The sequence below is a fragment of the Anabrus simplex genome, chromosome 7 (assembly GCF_040414725.1).
Source record: "Anabrus simplex isolate iqAnaSimp1 chromosome 7, ASM4041472v1, whole genome shotgun sequence".
Taxonomy (NCBI): Eukaryota; Metazoa; Arthropoda; class Insecta; order Orthoptera; family Tettigoniidae; genus Anabrus; species Anabrus simplex.
Window position 1 is genome coordinate 37,496,003 of NC_090271.1, and position 8,813 is coordinate 37,504,815.

General features: G+C 41.0%; 1 non-coding gene across 1 annotated transcript; it reads right to left on the reverse strand.

Annotated features, from left to right (window-relative positions):
- Positions 1-8,192: 8,192 nt before the first annotated feature.
- On the reverse strand, positions 8,193-8,347 carry LOC137501567 (5.8S ribosomal RNA). Its single transcript, XR_011018618.1, has one exon. It is a non-coding gene; the product is annotated as a 5.8S ribosomal RNA (ribosomal RNA).
- Positions 8,348-8,813: the final 466 nt, after the last annotated feature.

Sequence of the window (8,813 nt, forward strand, 5' to 3'; positions counted from 1 at the left end):
CCCTTGTGTCAGTCGCAAGAAACAAGTCTCTTATATTATATCTTGAAATGCGAAATCTTATTTTAAACCGTACCTCCCTATAAATTTCAAATAAACTGCTGCGATTTTGTAGCAGACGACCCACACAGAGACCTTCCTTCCCGGAATCGTCGTCTCACCATGATAACACATGATTGTGATTCCTTCCCAAATTTGAGTTTAAGCAGTGTTCTCGGCAGTGTTTAAACATTGCTCGTTGAACATCAATTTTAGACATTGTCTAAATAAATAATTAAATAAATAAATAAATAAATAACGCATTTGCAATGCGGCACTCATTTTTAGACATTGTTTAAGCGTAAACACTATCTAAATGACGTTTCTGATTTTGATTTAATTATCATCATCAAGAGCAGTGACCGATTTACTCATATCTGAGAGACTTGACTTCACCGGTTTTGTCTCTGTTGTTACATCTCCCTTGTAGCGTCGCCATCCTGGACGATCCTCTGTTTTCCTCTGGGAAAAGATAGTCTTCAATTATCTCTTCATCTCGTTGCAGTCCTTCCCCGTGGCATACTACCCTCAACCTTCCTTTCTATGATCAACTTTTCTAGACCTCCTCCAGGTCGTGACGCAGTGTGTCCAAAGAACTAAAGAATTATTTCATCGATGCGAGAAGAAAGGAGTTTCAAAATCTTAAGCTTCTGAATTATGGATGCATTGGTTCTCCTTTCGGTCCATGACACACGTAGCATTCTAGGTCCTCAGCACATTTCAAAGGCATCTATCACAAGTTTTTACGGTCCAGACCAGTAGCGGCGATTAGGGGCCGAGGGTGCAGTCTTTCTCCCCACCGACTTTGTGGAGACAACATTACAATTTTACTCCATTTTTGGCGAATGAAACTACAAATTACAGGAAATATTAAAAACAAAAGCAATTTGTACAAGCCATGTTGTCTTGTCAGCTAATTCTTCCTTTCATTTTCTTTGATATTATTAAGCAAATTATTAGCGGAAATCCGCACAAAATGTCATTCGTCGCGGCTAACCGATTTGTATGTCCCCACAGCAAGTAGTGGAGACTTTGCCTGTGCTATGAGGAAGGGTAGCAGGGGTAAATTTTATGCCAAGGTTATGGACAGTGAGGTATGATTCACCGGCTCGCCGCGCGCATTCGTCAGTCTGGCAGTCTCTTTAGTGTCTGTTAGTTTCTTAATGTGCACTCAAATATTAAGTGATTTGAATCGTATAATCATTCCGTACTTCTATTTAACTGTAATGCATGTCTATATTGTTCCTTTGATGAGAGTTTTACTTCATGATATTGAATGTAAGTCTCAAAAAAATATTATTACTACACATAAGTTAGTAAACTGTCAACCTTTACTTTTCTGTCGAAATTCGCTTAAGGAGCATAAAAAATTACCATTTTGGAGCTTATTTTTCGGTTTATATATATACCCCCAGCCCCCGCCCACTATATCCCATAAACACGGTTATTTTTACTGTCTGTATATTTTAGCCTCCCCCCCCCCCGCTTTTAATTATCAATAGCCGCCATTGGCCCATACCTCACAGCCATGTGAGAAAAAGAGGGAATACATTTGTTTCGTTGAGACGGATCTTTGTATGATTAGTTATTCCCCTATTTTATCGGATGTTAGTTAATTTATTCATAGCGACTCGCCCTAATACAATCCTCCTTATCTCCTTGTCGGAACTGATTTTTGACCCAAGATATACAAGGTCGTTCATTACCTCCAGCTGTTTCAAACGGTCTGTGATCTCGACCTGTGCTTCTCTGCCAATCACCATGAGTTCGTACTTACTAAGGTTGAGCCCCAGTCATTACTCGAGACTGATTTTCTTCACGATATTAGCATTTCTCAAAGCTCTTCATCACTGCAGGATGGTGCCATCAGCGACCCGCAAATTGTTAATTAATTTTCCGATCGGCTGAGATGGGAGAAATATCTTTCAGAAGGCTCTTGATGACTGGCTGGAGGCATCAACTGAGATCATCAAGATCCTTCTCTATGATATACCGGTGATTCGTCATAGACGTTGTAAAGCCTCAGTGAAGTATTATGAGATCTCACCATATACCTTTGTAACTGCAGTGTTACAGTCATTTTGCCAGTGATACCAGATGAGGTGGGTCACCAGACAGTTGCAAATCCATCGACCTGCAACGGGAACTGATTTTACTGAATATACAAGATGGTCGGAAACAAAGTGAACAGGATATATGAGAATTAGAGGGTTGGTCATACTCATAAAGAATTGGAAAAAAATCAGATATCTCGCGGCGAATTCAAATGGGCTGTAAGAGGTGGTGTTGCCAAATCTGCACATGGCTTGAGAGCATCAAACACTAACACACCGTGAGTTTCAGCCAGTGCTTGCTTGCTATGAGGCTATCGGCAGGGAGGCTCTTGTTCAAATCACTCCCCTGGAGAAGTTTATTTCTACTCTCGGCGCTCTCAAGCCGTTCATAAGCCACATGAAGATTTAGCGACACCGCCTCGCAAAGCCCATCTGAAATCGTCCGCGAAGTTATCTGATTGGCTAACTTCAGCAGCTGATAAAATGACAACGCCGACAGATATCGGCGTACATTTTCCAAATTACCTATCAGTATGACCAACGCTGTAACGCTCATACACTCCGTTCACGCTGTTTTCGACCACACTGTATCCAGGCTATTCGGCTTTAAGGTGATAATTGGGACCCCATGACTAAGAATATCGTCTCCTAACAGTACTTTCCCAGAGTGAACGTGGATTAACACGGGGGATAATAAAGATAGAATAACTTCTTATATTTGTTAAAATATCACTTCAACACACACGGTTACAACGTCTCATCGTGGAGTGGTCTTTAAATTGCTCACATACGAGAGTGAGTAAATCCTGTATCATGTTTGAACACTTTTATCGACCACTATACGCACAACAGCTATCCTAGAATTTAATGTGGAGAAAAGTCAATATGATGTACATTGTATCTATTGGTCCAAAGCCATAGATTCTCCAATATTTGATCACAATGGTTTGTTTCTGTTTCGAAGGGAATGTGTTCCTCAACCCCCTACAGTGATATATTATTCGCATTTCTTATTTCTTACCTCGAATCCCCCATTCGTATTCTGTCACCTAAAGTAAATCCTGGAGCCTAGAATCACGTTACGTGCCCACATGGGTTCCTGGGGGTGACGGATTGCCAATTATATGCAAGCTATCAAACTTCCGGAACATACGCTGGGATATGGATCAAGGCTGACGGATATATACTACGATTTTTCTTAAATTTCATTCTGGAATAAATTGAAAATATCTGTGTTACGATAGGTCTATATCGCCGGTAAATATAGAGTACCTCGTATGTCAAAATGCTCTCCCTATCCGTTATTTATTGATATGCAGTCCATCAGAACAATGTTCTTTGTGTTCATTTTCCTACGCGTAGGTGTAAAGGAAAACGAATCTTAAATACAGTACGCTATAGGAGTGCGTAAATAGGCCTACGGCACGCAAGCATGCATTCCATAAGTACAGCAAGGTACGGTACAGTTCATTGGAAGAGCATTGGCGACATTCTAAGTTTTGTTTCTTCTATGATGATACACATATTACTCCTTTGATCCTGCTTTAGCAGTTTAACATAGGCTAAAGTGATTATGAAGATAAACTTTCCTAAACCAAGACGATCTATTCCTTATGTTTTTTCTAGGGATTCAATACTGCATGCCATTTCTATTTTTTATATGAACATTCCATTCTGTAATCAACTGTGTTTCGAACATCAGCCGTCTGATTGAAAAGCCAGCAGTTAAGAGACTATTTAGCCCCTAGACGAACTTCCCGCAAACGAAAACAATATGCTGAAACTGTGTATTTTCAATCCAAACTTCAACTTATGTTACATGGAGTGGCTAGCCGAGGCAGTAAAGGAGTGGTTAATACACCCGCGAGGACGTGGGATAGATTTCCTGTCAGGAAGTGCAAATATTTGGCAACAACATTCCCGCTTCTGGTGAACTATTAGTTTCACTCAGCTCCTAGGGTTTATACAGAGAAGGCTTTGTTTTTAATTACATGTTGATGTTAAATGTAGCTTAGATTCTCTCCACCAGAACAAATACGATCCATCCCACCACAGCTCAATAGTAAGAGCTTCTTTTCTTCTCAATCGCATAATTCACGTCTGAGATCGTGAACTCAAGCTTAGCAGTCTCGCCAATGTGGACGGTGTTCTGCTTTCCGGATTGTCACTCGAAGAGGTGAGTGAGTTGCGTCTTTAATCTCGCCTATCCTTCATTTGTGAGTTCTTCCACACGGCCTGATTCCATTCAATTTCCTTGGATAACTATTATTTCAAGGTTATTTTCTCCCCTCATAACATGTCCAAAGAACTGCAGTGTTCTTCGTCTAACACAAGTTGCAAATCAATTCGGAATACCAAACTCTTCAATTCAAAGTATGTCTAAAATCCTCCGCCAACACCACATTTCTAATGCATAGATGAGCGTTTTGCGCTTGGCCTTCACCGTCTATGATTCACAGCCATAGAAGAAGAATGAAAATACTAATACACACACCAGACGCTTCATTGTATTTCTACTGACTACTTGGTCACGCCAGATCGTTTGTAGCTTATCCAGAGCAATTTTACGGAGATGGATAGTAAGAACATCTAATACGAAATTGGAAGGCTGTGGATTCGGATCCGACTGCTGTCCGGTTGGCCAATTTTCTTCTGTACGTAACGTTTCTTCGATAAGTACTGAACACAGCCTAATATAATGTAAGTTTATTTCCAATTAACTGTGTCAAATTTAGAACAGGCGATATTTGCAATATCGAATACGTAACTGTTGACACTCCCGTATCATGAGTGCTAGCTGGCGGCTACGTGGGCCACTTGCTCGGTAAATGTTTTATTAAATCCAACAATTAACTAAGCTCAGCAGCATTCTTCTGGTAAGGACCAAACTCCGTCGAAAACACTCTAACCATCAACGAGAGTACGGAAATTGTTATCATTCGCTTTCAGTCCTTAGTATCACATGCTAATGGTCGCCAGGGTTGAAGAAAAGCAACACCTTCCTCACAGTGCATGAAATGATCACATGACTTTACGCTATCGTTTGCATGTATTGTAAACTGAAAATATTCAGAGTGCTTTTGTGTTAATTTCGCAGTTATGTGTTTCACTAACAGATGATAGAGAAAGCAGCACTCTATTGAGGAAATCTTTTTTTGTAGAATTTCAATTAATTTTAGAAGGGGTGAACATTAAAAATGCGTCGCCAGATGTCCTTTACATGGCAACAGCGTACGGCATGGAGCCTGTGATGTATTTTTCTTCCGGCGTTCAAAAATGCAGCATCCAGCCAATGATTCAAGGGAGTTCCAACGACTTCAGAAATATCTGAGATCAGAGGGTATTCTTTTAAATTTCCATGAAGATATTCCAGCCAATTAGTGTTAAGAGAGAAGCCTCCACGTAGAATGTAAAATTCAAAGTCGTATAGCTGCATCCAGGTGTCCCCTGGGAAACGGACTACTGTCGTGGAAAAATATATAGTCGCCGAGTTAATACGTCAATAAAAAGTTTATCCTTTGTCCCGCATAGGAACAAGCTACACAAAAATGTAGCTTATTTTATTCTACGTTTAATTATGAGGAGCAGACATTTTTTATCTTAACTAGTTAAAATTTTAACGCAGGTTGAACAAAAAAAGTGCCGGTATTTTTTCATTTCCAACAGAGCGCTCTTTTTGAAAATTCATAACTTTAAAAGTATTGATCTGATCGTTTCCAAACCTTACTACGTCTTTACAACAACCTTTTCCACAAATGTGGGATGAAATAAAATCTGCGTATACAGTTACTTTAAGACGTATTAAAGTGAAACAACGTTTTCTCATTACTGGGTGATCATAGCCATAATAAATTGGGCTTGTTATAAAGTTCATGAGAATGACAGGCTAAAATTAAAACTGCTTTTTACTTGCATGAAATTTTTAGTTTTGTATTGATTTATATTCAATATTTAATATGTACGAGGGTTATGAATGTCAGGTTCTGCATATGGGAGATCTTACTGAACCAATACATGTGACCTCGGGAGTTCGACAGGGCTGTATTCTTTCTCCGACACTTTTCCTACTTGTGTTGGATAGTGTGCTGAGGAAAGTGTATCGACGTCAGACAGAGGGGATCCAGTGGAGCTTACAAGATAGGTTAGAAGACCTTCTTTTGCAGATGACATCTGCCTACTGGCTCAACGGTTCAGAGATATGGAAGAGAAGATTAAGCGGTTGATGGAGGAGGCAGAGGATGCTGGACAAAAAATAAATATTAATAAGACCAAGGAGATGAGGGTCAATTCCAAGATTGATGATAAATTGTGTATAGATGATAAAGAGATAGAACAAGTAGACTCCTTCATATATCTTGGTACCATAGTTACTACGACTGGAGGAGCAGGAGAAGACATTAAGAGTCGTATCAGGAAAGCAAATGGTGCTTTTGTTCAATTGTATCCTATATGGAGAAACAAGAACATTTCTAGAAAGACTAAGCTACGACTTTCTAACACAAATGTTAAGTCCGTTCTACTTTACAGCTGTAGAACGTAGAAAGTTAACCAGAAGACGACTAAACAACTGCAAGTCTTCGTGAATCGCTGTCTAAGACGTATCATCAACAGAAGATGGCCGGATGTTATTTCAAATGAAGATCTATGGGAAGAAACTAACCAGCAGCCAATTGAAATGCAGATAAGAGAGAGAAAATGGCGTTGGATAGGACATACTTTAAGGAAGCCCGCTGGATCCATTGAAAAGACAGCGCTCGACTGGAACCCCCAAGGCGCTAGAAAGCGCGGACGTCCGAAGAAGACCTGGAAAAAGACGATCGAAGAGGAATGTCTAGCAGTGGGAAAAACTTGGAACGAAGTGAAGAGGTTAGCCAACAATAGGAATAGATTGAAGTGTTTCACGGAAGCCCTATGCTTCAGGAGGAGCAACAGGAAATAAGTCAAGTCAAGTATATTTAATTGGGTGGTTGTGTGAGAAGAAAGCAGCCGGTGAGAACAATGCACTTGACCCTGGAAACCCTAGCGACGTTGCCGGGTTGAACATCGGTTGGACGTTCCCAGCTGTAAAATAAGTGGATGTTTGTTGTTTCTTCATTTGTTTAACTGTACCTGGACAGCTGATGCGATTCTGAAATTATAAATAAATACGAGAGAAAGGTGAAAAATAATCTTACTTATTACTGAACAGGTAAAGGTAGGTCAAGACAACGAACACTATCTTATTTCAACATCATTCGTTTATTTTTAACATAATCATGGAACTTATTCGAGCAGTTATTATAGTGTAAAATTAGTGTCACCTTTCGTGACGCCAAAAATTGACACCTTCTTGTTAGAACACCTGTCACTGATTCAGAGTTACACGACCATTTCCTGAGTGCCAGTAACGAACGCGTCTGATTTTGGACGAGCCCCGCTGCCGTTCGCCTTTCGAAGTCTTTCAAGCCTATTCAAATATTCAGCACTATTTCAGTACCTTGGATAGATGCCACTTTCTCTCCATATATAGATACCATCCTCCTGTGAATGTTGACATGTTCTGGTATTTTGAATGCAGAAAATAAGTCTATAAAGATCTCCTCCCGTTACCACTCTTTCAATAACGTCATTTCGAAACTGTCGCTGTGGGAAAATTAAAGTTTACCGAGAGAGTTGGACGTGCGGTTAGGGGCGCGCAGCTGTGAGCTCGCATCCGGGAGATAGTGGGTTCGAACCCCACTGTCGGCAACCCTGAAGATGGTTTTCCGTGGTTTCCCATTTTAACACCAGGCAAATGCTGGGGCTGTACTTTAATTAAGGCCACGGCCGCTTCCTTCCCATTCCTGGGCCCATCCTGTCCCACCGTCACCATAAGACCTATCTGTGTCGGCGCGACGTAAAACAAATAGCAAAATAAATAAATAAATAAATAAATAAATAAATAAATAAATAAATAAATAAATAAATAAATAAATAAATAAATAAATAAGGTTTACCGACTTGTGCACCTGTGCGCAGTATATCTGTGTAACTACAAACTATCGGACACATAAATTGAAGCGAGCAACGCTTTTTTCTTTTTGACTACCCTCCGAACGCAATGTCGCGTTCAGTTTTAGCAACCGACCCTCAGCCAGGCGTGGTCCGGGAACGGAATCCATGGACCGCAATGTGCGTTCGAAATGTCGATGTTCATGTATCCTGCAGTTCACATGTCGACGCGCAATTTGCTGCGTTCTTCATCGACCCACGAGCCGAGTGATCCACCGTTCAGGGTTGTTTTTTTCATTTTTCGATCGTTCTCTCCACGGTGAGTGGAGGAGAAGCAATCATTTTCATGGGTTTCTCGTCACAGAGCTAAGAAGTTTCGAGCATGGGCGTGGCGTTCATTTAAAACCTTCCCGCCGGTTCGAAGCCGCGACGGGTACCCTCCACTGAGCGAGGAGGTAGGTACCCAATGCCGAACGTCTGCGTGGTGGGAGACGCGGACCGCGACACTCCCCCTGTCGGCGACGGCCGGGGCCGCCGCTTACACAGTACGAACAGGACTCGCCTGAGCTCGCAACAGCGGGCTCGGCAGGAAATAAAATAGGGAAAAGTTATTTTATGACTTACCTTCGTAGCATACTAGTCCTTCCAACTTCGCCACTATTGGTTGCAAGAAGTATTATCACGATTTCGTGTATTCGCCAATAGTTTGCTATAGGGTTGGCTAACTATTGATTTAAATTTATGAAGGATTCT